The 22,380-nt window shown below is 39.8% G+C and overlaps 1 protein-coding gene across 2 annotated transcripts in view; it reads right to left on the reverse strand.

Annotated features, from left to right (window-relative positions):
- PLAGL1 (PLAG1 like zinc finger 1) overlaps positions 1-14,764 on the reverse strand; it is a 44,688-nt gene extending 29,924 nt beyond the window's left edge. For both annotated transcript variants that reach the window (XM_055136463.1, XM_055136464.1), the window contains exons 1-2: positions 14,368-14,764; positions 1,047-1,088 (exon numbers count right to left, since the gene is read on the reverse strand). The gene's annotated coding sequence lies outside the window, so the exon portion shown is untranslated. The remainder of the gene's footprint in view (positions 1-1,046; positions 1,089-14,367) is intronic.
- Positions 14,765-22,380: the final 7,616 nt, after the last annotated feature.

Genomic DNA, 22,380 nt, shown 5'->3' on the forward strand with positions numbered 1-22,380 from the left:
GCCATCTGAAATAGGCTGGTCAGAAAGACATGCGTGAGCAGATACCAATTTAGTAAATATTTGAAGGCAGTAAAGGAGCAATGTGTCACATGGATATTTATGAAAACATCAATTCTCCAATTAAGAACATGAACATAAGAATATTGGTAGACCAAAATAGTGTTTTTAGAGGCACATGGTATTGGAAATTTTTCCATTAAGTACTGCTATCACTCCATCCTCTTTATTTAGAAATAAATAAATATTTGTGTGGGGAGAGGTCGGGATAGATAAAGTCTGAGAAGTAAGAAGACCCATATGACAGAGCTGTTAAAATCTCTGTAAAGAGAGGTGGTCGAATTATTGGAGAAAAAAGGTCTCTTGATCAAGAATAAGATTTTTAATTTATGTGGCCATTGGGAGAATGGTATATAAAGAAGAAAATATAGACAGGTAGAACAGTTGGAAGACAATTTTATGAAGAAAGGAAGGAAGGAAGGAAGGAGGGTAGAAAGGAAAAAGGGAAGAAAAAAGGAAGGAAAAGAAATAAAGAAAAACAAAGAGTTAAAGGCTTGGCCCAGTGTAGTGCAGAAGAAATTCAAGTACCCAAAACCTCAGCTCCATGGGTGGTACTCTGTTTCTGCTAAACATAACCCTTGTACCATAGGAGGTCCTTCCAAAGAAACAGGTGCAATTAAAATGTAATCAAACTATGTCTGGAGAGAGAGTTCAGGAGGTAAGGCATTCGCCTTACATTTGTCCAACCCCAATTTAAGTCCCCAACACCATATATGGTTCTCCCAGCACTGCCAGGGCTCACTCATAAACACAGAGACAGGAATAGTACCCGATCACTGCCAAGGTATGGCACCAACCCCTCCCAAATGAATTCAAAATTTTTATCACTTAAAGACATGCATAAAAAGAGAAAGAGACCACAAAACTATCAAGTAATTAAAGGTTTTGCTCCATGTTTTGTTATAGATTCTCTAGGAAGACACTTTAATATAAATAGAAAAGACCATTTATGGAGAATAGAGAATATAATAATTAAAATATCAACTTACAAAAGTCAGTGAGGACAATTCTGTCAATCAGGTAGCAAGGACCTAAAAACAAAAACAAAAATTATGAAGATTTTCATAATGGCCTCACACATATCTTTTAGTTGTGATTTTGAGATAATTGAAGATTCACATGGAGGTTAAAAAGAAATCTTGAATACTTCTACTCAGTTTCCTCCAATCTGAGGATTCTATGAAATAATACTGTACAGTCCATTTATAAATACAGCACCCTGGGGTCTTCAGCTATGTATCAAAGAATGCAGGCCAATGACAGCATTATCCAAGGCTGGGGTAAAGAGTCATCTTTTCAAAGTTAAACCATCTCTTTCTCCAACCAAGATCAATCCCAATCTCTATTTAAAAGTTTCCCTCAATATCATTCTATTATGGACCCTGCTCCCCCGTATAGAAACATGCTCTGGTATTTCCCAATAAAAATTATGAAAATAAAAAAGCTTCATTCACCACAAATCACCCTCCTTCTCCCACTTTATTTCCAGACTAGTTTCTAGGGGGTGGGGAACGAAGGGGAGTTATTTCTAGTATTTGCTTTCTGACTTACACCTTGGCTCTTATCTTCTACTTTATCAAAGGATCTTTTTATACCAAGGTCATCAGAGCAATTCTTATCCTTATTTAAAAAAAAATCAGTACATAATTGTTCCACTTTTGCTTGGAGATAAGCAAAGCCCAGGGCTGCCCCCAATGCAGCCTCTCTGGTTCTTACACTCTTGGAGCTGTGTGCTTTCTGGAACATTTTGGTCTTGATTGCCATGTAGGCAGTGATAATAAGCCAAGAGAGTAGACACTGATCTGATACCAGCAACAGATTAAGACACTTGCTAGGCTCTAGGGACTCTGTCAAAAAAGAATCAGCCAGCCAAATTCTTAAAAAGACCTGTAGTCCCTCACTTGTATATGAAAGAAGCGGGCACAAAAAGGAGTCAGGCGTAAATGAAGAACATGTTATTGGAAATTGCGCAAAGCTGATGCTTGTGATAAAATGGCAAAGGGTCGAATGATGGTCGTGTTTGACGGCAGATTCAATAAAACTTGCAAGTGATAAGATTGGATATTGAGCTGAACTGACTGCTAATCAAAGAGCTGAAGGTGGGATCTGGCTTCTCCTTCCTGTGTATAGTAAAACGTACAAGGTGAAAGATATACTACAAGGACCGTGAAGCAAGAAGGAGTGAGAACGTGAAGACTTAGAAAAAGTCTCAGCCTATGCTGCAAAAACTGAGAAAGCACGTCCTGGAAAGAATACCCAGGGTGTGGCTGGACAACTACTCCATAAAAAAGATTACCCTTGGAGTTTAAAATACACCAAGTCAGCAGAAGTCAGGAATAGAGATGACACCAGCTGAGACTCTGCCAGTTGGGACCAAAGTGAACACAGATGGAATGAAATAAAGGAAGGCTTTAGGATGACTGAGATTCTCTGCGTGATTTGACTCTAAGTGTGCAGTACTTCTCAAAAGAAAGAAAGAATGGTTCCAAAGGTCATTCCATTTCTACTGCAGGCTTGCTTTGACTTGGTTTCAAAGGATGGCGGCCCTTGGTTCCAGTGGACCAGCCTGTCCATGCCCAGTGCTCTCAGGAGCAGGGCTGCCCAAAAGATCTGGTGGTTTGGGCACAGACTAGAGTGGTGAGGCCAGAAGGCAGTAATAAATTCAAGAGCATTAGTCTTGAGGCTGAAAAATCAAATGGAATTTGCCTTGCTAGAACCTGTACTCTTTGGGGAGCCATTCAATCCCTCTTCACTTTGCCAGTCTTCCTGCCATTGGGGGATCTGTCTTGCCATTTGGAGGTCACCTCCCTTGTTCACTCTTCCCAAATTCACAGCTCCTGAGAGGAATTACGTTTAAAGATTAAGCATGCTTCTATTTAGAGGACAGAAAGATAAGACTTTAGAGTCTAGAGTTCTAAATTGATATTGGAATGGGTTATGATTTGGGGGGGGGGTGCTACCAGGATGGTATGAATTAAATTTGCACAAAAGAAGGATATGAATTTAGGGAACCACGAGCAGAATGTTAGAGATTCCATTTGTTTTCCTTCCAAGTTTATTTGTTGAAGTTCAAATCACTGACATGACTACTTTGGGTGTCAGGGTCTTTAGAGAGGTAACTAAGCTGGAAAGAAAACTACAACTGCAACTGATAAACTGGATTTCATGAAGATCCTCTGCTCATTAAGCAAAGAAAGTCACAGATTGAGAGGGTATTTCTGAGAAGAAAAAGAAGAATCACAAGAGAGAGTCAGACACTGAGAAAATGCACATCTTATGCACAACATACTCATACACATACATTTATATACACATGTGCAGCGAAGCTCTGGGATCCAGACTGCAACTCCCACAAATCAGTAAGATGACTAGCGATGCCCACCCCCAAATGTGTTCAAGTCTGGGAGAACTGAACAAAGCAAGATGATCTGTTACACATGTGAAAATATGCTTAACATCATTAAAATAAAAACGATGAGCTATCAACTAACACCCACCAAAGGACTCAATATAAAACAAAAACAGTATCAAGTGCTGGAGAAAATGAGAAATTATTAAGTAATATTCTCTCCAGTTTTAGCTGATTTGGGGTGACGGAAACTATTAAATGGGGGTGCAGTTTCACTGTCTCCCGTTGCTCATTCATTTGCTTCAGCGGACACCAGTAACGTCTCCATTGTGAGACTTGTTGTTAAGTTTACTGGACACAAATGTCCACTAAATAAACCATGCATAGACCGTGTACAGCATTTTTAATTTGGAATAACAAACTAACACAACCTACATATCTATTAACAAAATGGACAAATTGGGATCTTGATTCAACATAATGCTACTCAGAATAAAAATAGACAAAAGAAATGATCAATACAATGCATTTAAATGGATGAAGTTTTTAAATGAAAATGCATTTATTTGTGGAGGGGCACACCTAAAGTGCTTGGGGACTATTCCTGGCTCTGTGCTCAGGGGTGACCCCTGAAGGTGTCCATGAGACCATATTCAGAGCTGGGGATTGAACTGGGATCAGTGGGATGAAAGGAAAATGCCTTAATCCCTCTACTATTCTTTGACCTTAGATGGACAAATTTTTAAAACTATGCTGAAAGAAGTCAGAAAAAAAATATGTACTAGTTAGCAAAATTTACATTTGAGAACAGACATAAGTGACCCAAGGTGACAGAAATCATAAGTATTACCTCTAGGTAGTGTACTGGCCACGGTGTACAAGAGAAACATTTCTTTTCTGGATAGCTATAATACTGCTTATCGTGATGTAGTTAAATAGGTATTATAAAAATTATCAAGACTGTGAATTTAATATTGGTGTTGTTTATTTGTACTCCCTCATGTACTGTATGCCTTAATAAAAAAAGTAAAAGTACTTTATAAAAGATAAGTAGACCCTTGTAAACTTTTCATTGCTGACTAATTATTATTAGGTAAATGCAAAGTTTTCCACTGAAAGACTAAACAAATAGTGGTGAAGTCTCAATTTCGTTGACATTCAAGTAAGCCAAATTTAGACTATTTAAACAATATATATTAGTATCAATGAAAATTTGAAAGGAAAATCTAAAGAACATAAGAGCATGTCATGGACTAATGTCCATGGTGAGTACTCTGGTCACTGAAGTTAATACCCAAAAATAACACAAGGCAATGAAAGTGAAGCCATTTCAGCACATTTTACTATAAATACAGTTTAGTAATTGTACTTGGCTATTTATTTTTAGCACTAAGGCAATATGGAGTAGAATAGCAAGAGCTTTTACATCAGACAAACCAGTTTTGCCACTTACTAACTATATGGAGTTGGGCAAGTTTCTTAATCTCTTTGATACTGAGTTTCTTCACAATTAGAAAAAAACAGACAATAATTCTTACTTTGCAAAACTGTAGCACAATTATAGTAGATATTTAAGCATAGTAGCTATTTAGCAAAAGCTCTTTGTATGCAAAGTATCAGGGTAGGTACAGGAACCCTATCTCTAAGAACCTGACCAACTAGAAGTGATAGTTAGATATAAAGATTGGTGATGAAAGGTACAAATTTAACAAGGGCTATATAGATTACAAATTATAGGGTTTCTAGCTAGCTAGCAGAATTGTGGAGTGAGAAACCTCTGGACAGGGTCTGAAAAAAATTTTAATCCACTTAGGGTAGAGGAAATGGCATGAATGAAAACAATCCTCAGAAAAAGTACAGACTTCATGTTCTGATGAATAACTAAGACCATTTTTACAATTGGGTAATTCTGAGCAGTAACACAATAGACAAGACAGAGAAGAAAACCAATGCCAGGAAAACCCTCTTTTCTCAAGTCTGGGTGTCACTTAAGAATTCTTTTCAGGAAACTGACTACATGAGATCTCTCAATACAGGAAGATATGGCATTGGTTGCTATGGGCCTGATCTACAATGCTGAGTTTAAAAAAAAAAGATTACAGAGTTCTATTTTATCAACTGAAACAAATATATACACAGTGTTTCTGGGAGTGATTCAAATATGCTTGCCTTCAACGTGGGGAATAATTCAGAGTTTCTCAAGAGCAAAGTATCATCCCCCACCAGCAAAACAAAATAGTACCTGAGCCTGGCATATGAAAAAATGGAAAGTGTTTAATAGTAGGTATGGGATCATTTAAAAACATGCCAAATAAAAAAATCCCTACAATACAATGTTGAAGGTGAAAAATATAGAGAAGCTGAAAACATGTTTTTGCTCTACTGAGTGGCCATTTCATCACAGTATACGGCAAGTTCTGAATTTACTTAACTCAATATTTAAAAAGAATCATTTGCAAGAGCTACCTCTAACTCTATCTCTGTCAAAGCCTCAGATATAAATCGCCCTAGAAAGTTGGGAGTGTTGCCACCTCAGCTGCTAAGCTCTTGTGTAATATTTTTTGTTTTGTTTTGTTTAGGAATCTATCATTTATTATGTCCTTCACTGTAAATAGCAACTGAACAATTCATGAATAGTACACACAAAAAATAATTGAACATTAAGGGAAACTGAGATCATATACATATATATACTTACCTCAAAATAAGACATTATTTAATCATTAATTTATAAAATTATCAAATTTGAATTAGGATAATTCAGATTTTGAAAAAAGTACCAGTACTTCTCAAAGGTTAAAGACAATTTTCATCTCCTTCTTAGTCTTAACTCATTTTATCCTCTGAACAACTTTCTATGATAGACCCATGTTATCTATATTTTATAGATGAAAAAACTTCAAAATAGAAAATTCTATAATTGTCCAATTACACTATGGCAAAGAGGGGCAGAGTTAGGAATTTTAACCCAGGTGGTCTAGTTCCACAATCAAAATTTAATTACTGTATTTCACCACATAATCATTACCACTCTAGACATTGCACCTTGTTTGAAGTAGTACCAGCACATTTTTTTAAAGCTTCACAAATGGTCACATTACATATTTTTGCAAGCTTTTTTCCATAAAATTTTTTACAATCATGGCAAAATGCAGGAAGAGAAGGAAATAAAAAATAACTATTAAAATATAATAATTTCTGCAGGTAAGATGGGCTGTATGCTAAAATCAGTGGGCAAAACTTTAATGAGAAATATATTTGTACAATATCAAAATATCTCCCTCAGAATATTTATTATTGTGGTAGCTTTCACATGTATCCATAAGTTACTAGATACTTTTCACTGTCTCTCTTGAAAATAAACTTTCTTCTAACAGACTATACAATTTAAAAAAATTGTTTCAATGAGAATCCTGGAAGTTACTATCTAAACTATGATATTAATGTTAACATGTTGAGGTGGGCTATTATGTGCTCCCAGATACAATACAGAAACAAGAGCAAGTGTCTGGGGTACTCTTCCCACAAACTCTATTTGTCAAATTATGAGACATATCCAAATTGAGTGACGCAAGGCAAAAAAATACTAGACCAGTAGTCTTCAAAAGTGGCAATGCCACACAAAACAAGAATTAAAAACGGTCACAGATTAGACCAGGGAGAAAACACCTAAATGCATGGAATTGATCCAAGAAGGGAGATAAAAGCATTGTTGGGAAAACTGGGAAAACTGTATAAAGGCTGCCCAATTGCACAAATGTTAATTTCTAAACTTTTGGTAAATGTAAGATGATTATATAAGAAATTGGATTAGAAGATGCTGCTATCACATTTTTCTATCCTTGCAACTCATGCCCATGCAACTTTTTTGTAATATAAAGTTATTTTACTTCATTGAAAGTTTTAAATTAAATGTCGCATTTGAAAACAAATCTAACAAACCAGGAATAGAGCATTTCTAAACTGTATTAAAGGGTATTTACAAAAAAAAAAATATACAAGATCATCATCTTTAGTAATAAAGAGGTGCCATTTCCTTAAAATCAGGAGAAAGAAAGGGTGTCCATTTTAACAGTTCTGTTAGAAATAATTTTCTGATTTTCCCAGGTAGCACAATAAGGAAAAAAATACATTCTTGAGATTAACTCCTAAAATTATTCTCACTCAGTGCAATCCAATCAAGACTTGCCATTTATTTATTTTTTAACTAGATACTGACAAGATCATTCTAGAATCTTTATTTTATTGTTTTCTATGGGGGCTATGCCCTGCTGGCAGTGAGGGCCACACCCAGAGGTGGAGGTCTAATGGTTCAATACTCCAGCCTGGGAACAGTGCAGTGTCCACCAGAGGCACACTTGGCAGGCTTGGTTATATGCATGTGTGTATGTGCACATATGTATTTGTGTTGGGGTTACTAGAACATGAGTTCAACCAGAGATTGAATTCAGCATCTTAAACTCACCCACCTATTTCCCTGGCACCCATTCCACATTTATATGAAGACGCAAAACACCTAAAGTAGCCAGAACAATTCCTAGGAATATAAGATGTTCTCTACATCAAGATTTACTGTTCTTGGGATGGGGTGGGCAAAAAGAGTCACCCTGATAGTCAGTGTGGTGTAGGAACAATGTATGTATTAAAGGTATAATTAATACTATTATAAAAGATAGTGCCTCAATAAAAATTGTAAGAGAAAATATTTGCTATCAACTACAGTAATTAAGAAAATAAGGTACTAATGGAGGAATTAATAGTCCAATTAGACTCTAAATTTTTATAGTCTACAAAAAGATACCAAAGTATGATCACTTTCAACAGAGGCAACTATAAATAAAGGGGAGAAAAGTCATTTTAATAAATGGGTAAACCGTGGAGCTCATGCCCAATTCAATCAGCTTAATCAATGGCTGAATAAATAGCAATACTCCTACATTAAAGAAAAATAAATGTGTAAACTAACTGGATCATCATGTAGAAAATAAATCATGATCCCCAACCTTAATACCACACCCAAAATTAACTGAAGATAAATCAAATAGCTACCTTAGGGACTTAGATGATAAAAATTATGGTAGAAATTCAAAGAACTTTGTTGGTATGCAAAAACAAAGAGGGGAGAAAATTTTCTGGGCAAGGTGCAAAAAAGTCTAAATTTTGCCCACACTTGTAAAATAATGATAAATAGGGCTTTATAAAAAACAAGTCTGTTCATTCAGTAAGACTAGTAAGAACAAACAAACTTCAGATATGCAGAAAATAACTGCATGTATGTATAAAAGTTTCTAGTCAAGGTATATAAAGGAACTAAAAAGTTATTGTTTTTTCTTTTTTTTCTTATAGCAACCATACCCAGTGGTGCTGGTGGTACCAGGGATTCAAACTCAGGGATCTCACATATGCCAGGCAAATACGCTGTCACTTGAGCCATATTCTTGGTCCAAATGAAAAAATTATTAACAAAAGCATAACAATCAAAAGAAATGGGCAAACAATTTAGAGTACTTTTAAATCTGAAAGGTCAACAAGTAATAAAAACATGCTCAACATTATTCATATTCATGTAAGCAGATCAAACTTACTCAAAGGCAATCATTCCAGTTTCTAGATAATCAAGCGATATGAGCATAGATGCATCAACCCATTTGCAATTCCAGGAGCATTTATAGAATTTTTTTATAGTGATCAAAGCCTAAAAACAACTTGAATGGACAAATTAATAAATTTGGTATAGCTATGTAATATAATACTCCAAAAAGCAGCCATCACCATTTTCTGTAAAAGATCAAACAGTATATAGTTTGGGTTTCACTGGTCTCTACTTTAACTACAAATTATCCTGAATGGGTACAGTGAAATTTTTGAAAAGTTGTGAGTTACAATTGGCCCATAAGCTATAGCTTGCCACTCTTTGTGCTCAAGTGGTAACAAAACCAATTTATACAAGCAGTATAGATGATTCTTAAAAACACCCTATGGGGAAAAAACAATAAAGAATAAACAAATCAATTTATATGAAGCTTGAGATCACTTAAAAATAATCCATGGTGATAGAAGTTAGGAGGGAGCGAACTAAGATTGGAATTAGCTGTATTCACAGACAGGGATAGGGAACCTTAGCAGAGATGAAATTATTTTATTCATTTGTTTGGATGGTTATTCCATACTTATAAAATTTTCATCAAAGCATACATTTCTTTTTGTGTTTTTATCATATGCAAATTATCACTCAATTTGGAGGGAAAAATTAGACAAAGGTGAGAACACAGATCTGAAGAAATCTGAGAATTCAACCTGGACCAGATGAATAACATATATAAATACTTGATTAAGAGGTGTGGCTAGAACGAAAAAGACTAAAGAAAATCAATTTGAGTTCTTGATATAGAAAAGGTGGAGGGAAAGCAATAATGAAAGAGGTAAAGGAAAAACCTTGAAAGAATTGACGAAAGACAAACCTTAAGAGACAGGAAACACTAAATCCAGGATAAATTAAGCCCCACACCCAGATAAACTGTTGCATAACTTCAGAAGACAAGAAAATAGAAAAGACCTTAAAAGCAAGCAAAACAAAAAAGACAGATTAGCAACAAGTAACTATAATCTTAATCAACTATAACACTGAAAGTATTAGTCAATGTAATAACTCTAGAGAGCTAAGAAAATGTCAACATGGAATTACATACAGAACAAAACAGTCAAGAATAAAAGCAAAATAAATTCATTTTCAGACAGTCTTCCATCAATAGTGCTTTATAAAATAAGTTTCCAAATGTGTATTTCAGGAAGTGGAGAAAGGAGATTTGAGGTATAAGAAGGAAAGACAAGTCAAGGATCTACAAGGAAAAAAATTGATAGTGTTAAATTTCCAGGGGTTGGGGGATATCGAGATAGAATTAAAACTCTGGATGATAACCACAGGTAAGTCAGGAAGTTAACTGGCATCAAAGTAAACTTCAAGTATTGAGAAAATGTAAAATTTAATAAACTTCAGATTAATTTTGTATGTTAACTTTTAAATAAATTACTAAAAGTAAATAATAAATTAAAATTTTACATTAGTCAAAGGGGGAAAAAATGGAATAGGAAAAACACTACCACCTCAAACATCAAAAGGTGGCAATGAGAAAAGAATTAAAATTAAAAGATAGGATGAAAACAACTATAAATAGGATGGTAACTTAAGTCTGAAATAAATCTGCAGTTATATTAAACTTAATTGAATTGAGAGTTCCAGCTAAAGGTTAAAGACTCTCCTGGTGGATTAGATAGGACAATTAGGTCTTTACCTTTTTGGAAGAGACATTATAAGCAAATGCCAACTAAAGAAAGGTGTGCCCACAGCATTACAAAAAAAATGATCTTAAGATTTTGGACATCTGTGCGTGGATGTACAGACTGTCACTAGAAAGTGAGAAACAATGCAAATTCATAGAGAAGACAGAGCAATGCAAGCTTGTATTTACTTTCACCTCTTAATAAAAAGTTGACAGAATTACAGGGAGAAGTGCAGAAGAGTTATTATTTTATTGTATATTTTTATTAGACCTATTTCAGCAGTTGGTAGAGCAAACAATCCAAAAAATTTGTAAGCTCTGAAAAGATCCAAATGCCATAATTCTTGTTTGATCAAAGGTATACATATATGGATATATGCTTATGCACATTTACACATATATTGACCTTGTGATTACATATTTTGCTCAATCATCCAAGGAGCAATGGAAAGCTAACCAAGGGGCCACAAAACAATTCTCAGATTTCAAAGAATTGTTGGTAGAATGCCCCATTTGCTGGCTGCAGTGTGAGCTAGCAATCAGTAACAAAAGATTAACTTACAGAAACTTCTATGCTTCAAACTAGAAAACATTCCAAAAATCTCATAGGTAAAAGAATTATCATTAAAAAAATAATTCTTAGAACTAAAAAGCTACTACTACGAATAAAGCAAGAGTAAATAAAAATCTTTTATTTTTTTTAAAAAAAGGACCAGAGAGATGAAGAGTTATAAAATGAATCCAAGCATATATGATGCAGGGCTTGGTTCTTTATGCATTATCTCTGGTCCTGAGATAATGACCTTTCCACATGGGAAAATGAATTTAAAGAAACATAAAAAATATAAATACATAATGCATACATATCAGGCAAATAAAGTATCTACATTTTGTGTAGATCTGTATTCATGTATGTGTCAAATTAAACAATCTTACATAAGTGTACAAAAAACAAATATGAAAACTTTTATTAAAGATTTCCAAGTGTATTTTCTGAGAAAAGTGATCTCAGACCTCACCCCACAAATCCCAACACAAAGAAAGATTGGCTGTCGTTTCCAACAAAGGATTTGTATCTTGAACAATGTTTTCCAGAAAAAAATTTCTGCAATGTTGGAAACATTTAGGGCTATAATATGTCATATTTAAAAATCTACCATAATAAAATATAATAGCCCATGCCACAGGTGGCTATTAAGCAGTGGAAATACAGCCCTAGAGTCAAGAAATCAAGTTGCTTAATAGGATATGTTAGCATTTAAAAATTCTTGGTGATGGTCCAGACAGTTGTTACTCTTTAAAATATACTTTTTCAGTATTTAATTTTTTCATCTAAAGTTTTATTTTACCTTAAATTATGATAAAATCTAATTCCAGTTATGGGGAGATAAAATTAACTTTTGTGAAAGTTAATGATTTTATCTAAATGATTTAAATTTTCCCTTACATATTTTGAGCAGTATAATTAAGAGTCAAAAAACTTAATGAACACTGATGTGCTCACCACAGAATCTGTGAAATTGAATCAACTGATATTGATTCAATTCCCTAGGTGTTTCATCCTATGCACAACTTCTCTCTTTTTTTCTTTTTAAAGAGCTGTTGGAAAAATCTGATCAACAGATAAGAATACTTGGCTCTTTGGGTCAGAACATCATTTAGCAATGTCCATATCTTCATCTAGCATACATATACACGCATCTATTTAAATTTAACACACAAACTTTGTATCATTTAACAGGTTTATAAAGCAAACACCCAATAACTTGATCAGGAGAAAAAGTATCCTCAGCACCCTAAAAGTCTTAGGGTAACCCTTAACAACCAGCAATCCCCCCATCAACACCCAAAAGGCCATCGCTAAAGAATGTAATGGCTTTTAAGGCATTAACTTCTTACAAATTTTCTTTATTACTTATAACGCCTATGTATGCACCCTTGTACCAAAGCTTTATTTCATCAGGATCTAAATTTTACATAGATGATATTTTATGGTATTCTTCGGCAACTCACCTTCCTTCCCCCCAATAAAACAAAAAATAATAAATTTGCGTGAGTCCTCTATGCCCCGCTACAAACCACTCTCTTCACCGGCGTTCGGGCGGGCTCCGTTTTCTGAGTGGTGCATCTAGAGCGGGACGCGAGGAAGGCGCACAGCTTTGGACGCTTACAAACCCCACTTACCGCACCGCGCCGTGGCCACGTCTGCGCGCGCCTTTCTGCACACTGATCTAGGGCAGCGCTTTCAAACTTTTTGGACCATGACTCATACTGAGGAATGACGTTTTACATCATGACACACATCTGTGTGCGTGTGTTTTTGTGTGCATAAAATCGAGGGGTAGCGGGGGGCGGGGGGTAAGACATTTCAAGAAGCACCCCTAAACCCTTGAGAACCCATTCTGATGTTTCCTTAGTCCCCAAGTGCGTGTTTTACAAATTGTGTTCCTTCTCCACTCCGCAGGCTCCCACCGCCCACGGAAACGGGCTTCGGACTTGGAAAACATCACTCGAGAGGAATCAGAGTGAGGAGGAGGAGGAGGAGGGGGGGGAGCTGCCAGCGCGCGCAACGCCGGCCTCCGACGGTGGTGGCGACTCCCACGGTCTCAACTTCCCAATCAGTGTCAATACGTCAGATAGGACTGCACCACGCCACACTTTGCAGAGCCAAACACCAGGCGCCGGCACAGCGCTTTATCTTTTCCTTCGGTCGTTAACCTGCGTTAATCACTTACCATGCGCCGCCAAGGGTCCGCCGAGCTCAGAGCGCAGCCGATGAGGAGTAGGGGGAGGAATCAAGGTGGGGAGGGGTGTGCCGGAGCCACGGGGATAGGGACCTGGTGAAAACCCCAGGGAGCACTCAGCCTCTGGCCTGGGGAGGAAGGAGGGGTTAGGGAAGGATTCCTGGAAGAAGGAGGACCTAAGCTGCAGGTTGCTATTTTTAAATTTTATTGGTTTCCTAAAACACAAAAGTCACGCACGGGTCGAGAATGAAAAGTCAAGATTACGGGCGTAGATGATTTATTGAGCAGAGTCCCCGCCGCCGTCCGTTCCTGCAACTTCGCTGCCGCGGAGCCTCAAAACCAAAGTTGCAATTACCAGTTATCTTAATCGAGGACATTTTTCAGGTGCCCGCATCCTAAAACAGTTTTTTTTTAAATTTTTTTTTTTTCGCAGTCGAGCTGGCAGAGTCCCTAACAGTGCAGGGTAAAACTGACCATGTTTTCCAGAATAAGGACAAATGTAAAGGAAAAAAAAAAACACATACACATACATATGCACAACATGTCACGGTTAACGACAGTATTACTTTCAAGACTTTTTCCTTTTCCCGGCGAGATCCGTGAGTGCCAGGTTTTCAACAGCCCGAATCCGTGGACCGCATACCAAAACGCCACCAACGCTTCCCCCCCGCAAGTGGCGTTCCCGAGCGACCCGTGCCCGAAAGCGAGGTGGGATGATAGGGGTTTGGTGCTACCCCAGTTGATGGTGCGACGCTGTGTTGGACTTTTCCCCCCCGCTCGGACCACGGGCCGCCCCGCACGTACCCCGCGCACCCGCAACGGCGCACCCTCCCCGTGGCTCGGAGCGGGCACGAAGCGGGCAGGGAGCGCCCACGCCGTGTAGCCCGCCACCCCCGCCCCACCCCCGGCCAGCGGCTCGGCACCCGCCACTACCTACCCTGCGGGCGCGGGAGACCCCCGGAATCAGGCACGGCGGCTTTGCGGGGGAGCCGCGTCCGCGGCCAGGCCGGCGACCCCGGGAAGCGCCTGGTGCTCCGGTGCTCGAAGGCCCGCGGTCCGCTGGGCAGCCAGGAGAGCCGCCCCGTCTGTCCAGCGGCGCGTCCTCCTGCAGAGTGAGGCTGGAGTCCGCCCCAGACGTGTCTAAATGAGGGCTCGGGGCGGTGCCGATGGGCTGAGTGACAAATGGCAGATGCCGTGGGCTTTGCGCGGGGATGGCTGCGCCAAGGAGGAGGCCGCGCGCGGGCGGGGCCAGGAGCTGGAACGGCGCGTCCGAGAGGAGGGCGCGGGGGGCCCCTGGCGGGGGCATCACGTGGCAGGAGGAGGCCCCGCTAGGGAGCCAGGGGGGTCGGCCTGGGCGGAGGAAGAGGACAGGCGCCCAGACGCCTGGCCGATTGAGTCATCCGTGGGGGCTCAGCCAAGGTCGCCCAGGTGCAGAGCTGGCGCAGGTAGCCCCGATCCCCCCACCCCATCCACCACACACCACCACCCACCCACCCACCCTTGCATCCCCCCCTCTCTCCCCCCACCGAGAGCTGATCGGAGCCTGAAGTCACCAGCAGATGCACCGCCGCAAGCTCCAGCTTAACCGAGAAACACGAGAAACACGACCGATGCTAGGAGGAGACTGCCATAGGCCAAACTTCTTTATCTCCGCTCAGCTCAGCGCAGGGGAGAAATCCTGGCAGCCCGAATGGGGACCACTCGGGCGAACCCGCGCCGTAGCCTGGGACCCTCGCCCCCCACCCGGGCTTGAGGGCAAGAACGTCTGTCTTGCAGTTGACAAGACCAAGGCACAGGCTTGGTGGAAATCATCATACAGTTATAGAATCCTACACATTGTATGCTTCAAGTAATATCTTTTTGTGTGGGGTCGGGGGGTATATAAACATTATCTGGATTTAAGAAAAAAAAAACATTGAAACACATCAGTAATGATTATGGGTTTGTTTCCAGCTCCCCTCCGCCCAAGATATACATTCCTGAAAGAGGTCTATATACATTAAGAAAGAAAGGAAAAAGGCTGAGAGACGTGTAAGGAGTTAGTTGACTGCGTATATTTCAGCCTTGGAGCTCTGAAAGACGAAGTTGTTAGCTTTTTACACTCCCACCCACTTCACGGAAAACTCCCAATTTCCATTGCTTATGTTACTTTTGGCTTACTAGCACTCAGAACATTTACAATTGCTCTTCACTCCTATTCACCCAGATGTTCAGTCTTAATTCTTGATTGAAATGAATTCAAAGTTCATCACAGCGTATCCTTTCCAAACTTCTTTATTTTTTGTCAGTTTCTTGGTATGCTGCTGGGTCTTCAAACTCTGCCCTGCCTTATCCCCTCCAACACCCCTCAGTTTTCTGAAAAGCTTAATTTATAGAAAGGCTTAATGTTGTCTTGGCTTTTTAGTCCATACATTTTTTTTTTTTTTTTACTGAGCAGGGTAAATATTTTGAATTCACACCTTCCTTCAAAAACTAATAGAACAAGAAGCCATTGATTCCAGACCTTATTGATGTCTTTGGAGAAGACTGAACCATGTGTGTACATGTGTGCGTGTATGTGTGTGTGTGTGTGTGTGTGTGTGTGTGTGTGTGTGTGTGTGTATGCTTCCCCTGGCAGGCGATTTGCCTTTTCTGCTTGGACGTTTGAAGACACTGAAGCACTCTGTATGTCCTTATCTGAGCTGTGCCGCAGTGTCAGTTATTCTGTATGAGACCCCACCCTTCAGGCAAGAGATAGTGATGGTATTTCAATGTATAGATCCACAGTCTTGTTTTCTTGGCATAATGCCCCCATTCATATATTTCTGAATAACTTTGCTTTACATTGGTTGAATTTTTTATTTCATACTCATCAGTGCTTAGGTTTTTTTTCATCTTTGCCTTCCACATACATCTTTTGCTTTGTACTCACTCCAAGTCTTTTGAAATAGATTATTCATAGCTTTTTCTATTTTACTGGATGTTTCAATCATGTTCAGACTCAGTTTTCTTAGGTACACAGTTTTCCTTTTCTTCATGTCCTCCTCTTTTACTGTCTTTGCACTGTTTTGAGGAATCTCTAGTCTTAATTTTCTTCCATAGCCTGAAGCATATGCAAGGAATATAAATTTCTGTGCCTTGGTTGTATTTTTTTCCAAACTTAGTTCTTTGGCCGTCTTCCACGTGCAATTTCCTTGCTTCTCACTCCGTTCTTCCATGTGATAGTATGAGCATAGGTGCCTAATAAAAACTGTCTTATCTTGCTTATCTTTAAAAGTCAGAAGCACTGAATGCTGGATGTGAATTACTGTTTCCTCTTCACATGAGGAGAATCTGTCTTCCCTATTCTAAGCCTTAGTTTTAGAGTTGAGTTTTGTTCCTTTCTCTTTTCTTATGTGCATGCTGTGGGGTGAGGAGCATTTGACACACTTTGCAGTGCCCAGTGGCTACTATTACAGTTCTCAGACAAACAGAAGGTCGGTCAGGTATCAAATCCTGGGCTTCTACATTCAAAGCACATTCTCCAGCCATTAAGCTGTGAAGCCCAGAATGTAGTTTCTATTTTTCTGTGATTTGAGGGGTTTTGGGGTGAAGAGGGGTTTGTGGAACTCAATTTGAGACTGAGTTGAGTAACCCACTACAATGTCTCCTTTTGAATCCTCCGAAGATTACCTTCAAGCCAGCCAAGAGAGTGTCTTGTGGCTTCACTTCAATCCCTGAAAGATGGCAAACATTTTGACTTCTGGTAAGATCCAACAGAGGGAGGTGAAGGTTCCTTGATGTGTCTTAAGGATTCTGCTCACTTCTTTGCTGACTTTTGAGGAATCTCTGAGTTGGACTGATTGTAATTTGCCTCTGTACACCATGTCCTCTGCCAGGGTGGGATGAAGTAGGGAAAGGGACCACACCAACATCAGCAGAATCTCTACTATCTTTGCTTAGTCACCTTGTCTTCCATTTTACATAAAATGGTTCGGTTTCTTTCTTTGGCTACAATAGTTTTTGTTTGTTTGTTTGCTCCTTTTTTCTTTTCTTTTTTTTCTTCTTTTGGCTCTGCACTCAGGGATCATTCAGGGTAGAGTCCTGGGAGATCATATGTAAAGCCAAGGATTTGGTCCTGGGTTAGTTACCTACCTGCAAGGCAAGCGCCCCACCTACTTTACTATCTCCCTGGCTACTTAGAGCTTCCTTTGTTCGTTTTTTTTTTGGATTTAGAGGGGCTCCAGAATCACTCCTAGTGGTGCTCAAGGAGCCATCTGCTGTGCTGGAGATCAAAGCAGGGTCTGTCAAGTGCATGGCAAGAGCCTTAACCCGTGTACCATCTCTTCAGCCCCAGGTGCCTTTTGTTATTGGGTTTGAGGCCATACCCTGCCATGCACAGAGGATATTCCTGGCTCAGGAATGTCCTCTCACAGTGTTGATGGACTATAGATAGTGCTTGGGATTCAAACTTTGTGCAACTTGGTAACAAGACACCCTTTCTTACCCTAAGCTTTCCCTCGGGACATGTGCCTTTAGCATTACAATATGCCCCATCAAAGGTTCTAGAGCTCCATTGTCTTTTCAGGGGAGGAGGGCTAGGGGAGGGAGAAGATTGAGGCCACACCCCACGGTATTTAAAAATTACTCCTGGCTCAGAGCTCAGGTCTCACTTCTGTTGGCCTAGGGGACCACACATGCCACGCTCGAACCTAGGTCAACTGTTAGCAAAGCAAGTGCCTTAGCCGATGTACATATCATTAGCCCCTGAGCCACAGTTTCTTGGAACAAATTTAGAGCTTTAAGAATGAGGAATGGGATGTGATAATGTGGAAAGAACGTTCTGTGCATGAGAGACAGATGTGGCGCAGCTCAGGCTGTCATTTCCATGCTGGCATTCAGGGCAATGTGGCTGGATACGTATAGTTTTCAGTATACGTGGGATAGCTAGTGCTTCGATCAAAGTTTCCTAATTTTGGAACCAGTGTGGAAGCGAAGTGAAGTATTTCCCAAGACCAACCCTGTTGTAGAAAGCCATTCAGGATCAATTCTGTTTTTCTTTATTTTTTTTTCTTTTTTCTCAACATTCTGAGATGCAACTCTGTTCTACACTGCACATTTCAAAGCCTTCTTAAAACTTCCTGAGCGAAGGTAGAACAACAAACCAGTAAATGAATAAACAAAAGATTCAGGCAGACACAGTTATCATTTGTTCTATGTCAGGATGGAAAATGTCATAAAAAGGTGTTACCAAAGGTAATGGCTAGATAACCAAAACTAAATAATAACATGGGAGCAGTCTATATACACAATGATCACACTGATAAAATACCAGGGAAAAAAGGTTTGAATTGATGCAGAAAAGGCATTTTACAAAATTTAACACCTACTCTTAGGGTGTGTATGGGGCTCATGGTAACAAGAACTAGAGATAGAAGGAAACTTTTTCCAACCTGGTAACGGGTGTACTTGTCATCTACCACTGCTGTAATAAATTCTCACAAAGTTGAGTTTGTGAGAAATGTTTTCTCCGCTGTCCGAGAGGCCAGAAATCTGAAATTGAGGCATCAGCAGGACTTCACTCCCCCTAGTGGCCCCACAGAGAACTCGTCCTGACCTTTTGCAGCTTTCAGTGGCTGTTGTTTTTCTTCAACTTCCTCGGCTTCCTTGGCTTCTGGCCACATCCCTTCAATCTCTGCCTCAATTCATTTTCACCCCACCTTCTCCTCTGTGTGATTTTTCCATCTCTGTGTCTGTCTCATACATATTCTTGCTTTGAATATAGGACACACCTTAATCACTCGGGAGATTCCTGTATCAGGATCCTTAATAGTTACTCCTATGTCGAGACAAGGAAAAGAAAACTGAGAGAAGGGGAAGGGGAGAAGAGATAGAGGAGAAGCAGAAGGGATAAGAATCAAGGGGGTTCAAGTACATCGGGGATGTTAAGGAATTATAGAGCAAAATATCCAAACCACAGAGTCAACAACACTGAAATCGCGAGACCCAGACTTTAATAAATGAATTTAAAAGATGCCAGCCAAGATGGCAGGCTGGGGCTGGTGGGAGATGGAGGGGTGGGAGAGGGAATCTAGGAATTCTGGTGGAGGGAAGTTGACTCTGGTGCATATTGGTGATGGAACATTGTATGTCAAAATCCCAACTACGAATAACTTTAATTCACGGTGCTTTAATAAAATAATATTTTTGGGAAATAAACCAATTACTCCTATCTCAAAGTCCTCTTCCCCAAACAAGGCAACAATTACATTTTCAGATAAGCCCATAAATGTACTATGGGGCAGATACTTTTTCTGACTACCACAGCAGGTAGGGTGTTTGTCTTGCATGAAGTGGACCCAGGTTCGATTTCTCTGTCCCTCTCGGAGAGCCCGGCAAGCTACTGAGAATATCCTGCCCTCATGGCAGAGCCTGATAAGCTACCCATGGCATATTTGATATGCCAAAAACAGTAACAAGTCTCACAATGGAGACATTAAAAATGCCTGCTCGAGCAAATCCATGAACAATGGGATGACAATGCTACAGTGCTACAATGAGTAAAATCATTGTGGAAATTGAAATGCCCGTCCTACATTTTTTTTAAATATGTAAATGAAAAGAATCTAAAAGAGAAAAATAACAAGATATCTGCATGGAGAAAGCAAGTAAAACTTGCTTTTTACACCATGCACAAAACTTAAATTAGATGAGAAATCTAAATAAAAGCACGATCAAACAGAATCTCCAGAACTGCCTTGCCTAAATATGGTCACCATTCGCCTTGCTTTTTAGTACTTAAAATATGACTAGTTCAAACCAAAACATTTGAAATGTTGAAAGGTATATTTCCAGAGAAGACACTGATGAAATTTTCTTTTTAAGAGTGAAAAGAGGACTGTAGGCCGAATAAGTTTGTAAGCCTCTAAAACGGTTTGTTACGCTTTTTTTTTTTGTTTTTTTTTGTGACACCCGGCGATGCACAGGTCACTCCTGGCTCTGCACTCAGGAATTACCACCTGGCCGTGCTCAGGGGGCCATATGGGATGCTGGGAATTGAACCCAGATCGGCCGAGTGCAAGGCAAACACCCTGCCCGCTGTGCTATCTCTCCAGCCCCCAGTTTGTCACTTTTTAACTTTTGTGGAGAATGACAAGCTGCCCTTGAATTTATAGAGCAATGGAAAGAACCCACTTCTACAAAAGTTCTAGGAGGTGCTGGTAAACTGCATGTTCCTTCTAGGGCTCCCATAACGGACCTGTTTGACAGCACTGCTCTAGAATAAAGCCTACGGAGTGGTGCTGATTGCTTGAGTAGAATATAGAAAATAAGGACCAGAGCTGGGGAGAGGGCTCAAGGGGTAAGTTTATAGCTGAGCCCTGAGTTTGATCCCTGACCTCACCCCACCACTGGGCATCACAGTTATAGTCCTCATGGTCTCCAGTACCGCTGAGATGGCCCCTTTATTTTACCAAAAAAGCCATGACCATAAAAGTATATATTAGTAATTGGGTTTTTCTTTTCCAAGCTCTCTTACTTAAAGGCAAATATTAAGAAATTAAAAATCTGGGCTGGAGTGACAGTACGGTGGGCAGGGAGTTTCCCTTGCACATGGCCAACCCAGTCTCAGTCCCCAGCACCCCATATCGTGCCCCCAAGCACCGCTAGGAGTAATTCCTGAGTGCAGAAGTCAAACCACATATCGTGAGAAAACATTCATAGTGCATGTATCTAATGCAGATTTATTTTCATACACTTGAAAGAGTTCCACAAACTCAATCATATGTCAAAGCAGAACAATAAAAGTGAGCAGTGCTGAGAGATTTTCTTTATAGCGCTAAAGAAAATATGAAAATGGCAAACAAGCACAGCAACCACATTCAACAATTTTCCAAGACTAACGCAAATTGAAATTACACATCGAATACCACTATATTCCTAATGGGGTGGCTAAAAATGAAAAGGACGACAATACCAAGTGCTACCAATAATATGGAAAAACTGGAACTTTTACAGATTGTGGGAACACAAAGTAGCACAGCCATCTTGGAAAACAATTTGGAAGTTTCTTTTCTTTTTTTTATTAGTTGGGGGCACACCTGGCAGTGCTCAGGGGCTACTCAACTCTGGGGACCGTGCACTATGGGGGTTCTGGGAGTATAAAACCCAGGCCTCATGCATGCAAAACCTATGCTACACCCATTGTGCTATTCCTCTAGTCCTGGAAATTTCTTATATGTCAACTAAACCATTATTATATGGATCAACAATCCCACTCCTAGGAAATGATCAGAGAGAAATAATGACATCAGCTGAAATACCTAAACACACTATTCTCATTAACTCCCAACTGAAGATAACCCAAATAACAGTCATAAATTGTATCGACTGTATCATCTTATAGAGGTATCTAAAGACCAGTGGGCTGACGGAAAGAAGCTACACATCCAAGAACATATACTTCATAATAGATTTATGTGAATTTTTATAAAAACAAGTCTAGTCTATAGAATAAAAGCAGCCTAGTGATTTCCTGGGGTGGGTGAAGTGGGAGCAACTAGGAAATTTGTAGGGAAGTGAAAATGTTCCATAGCTTCTGCAGTGAGACAATGATGTGAATCCATTTCTTTAGCATACCTCTCCATATGAAGTACTTAAAACAGGCACATATTTTGTTACATATAAATTAACCTCAATGGAATTTCTTATAATTTTTCTATTCTTCCTTAATTAACTGAGAAGAGAGATAATCTCGTCATCAGCCACCCTCCAGATCACATGGCTGTTTCTCATGGAAGGAAGCATAACATGAAGCCCCCATAGCCAGGCCACTGGACTCCGTGCCAGGCTGTTTTCACTCGGGGCGCCCCAGAGGGGGACAGGTGAGAGCCCTCCCTGCCCCAAGGGACCCAGCCCTGGTAGCCAAACTCCACAACCCAACTGCCACCACGCTCCAGACTGCTCCCCACACGCTTGGACTGAGCCTCACATA

Source organism: Sorex araneus, chromosome 4 (assembly GCF_027595985.1).
Source record: "Sorex araneus isolate mSorAra2 chromosome 4, mSorAra2.pri, whole genome shotgun sequence".
Taxonomy (NCBI): Eukaryota; Metazoa; Chordata; class Mammalia; order Eulipotyphla; family Soricidae; genus Sorex; species Sorex araneus.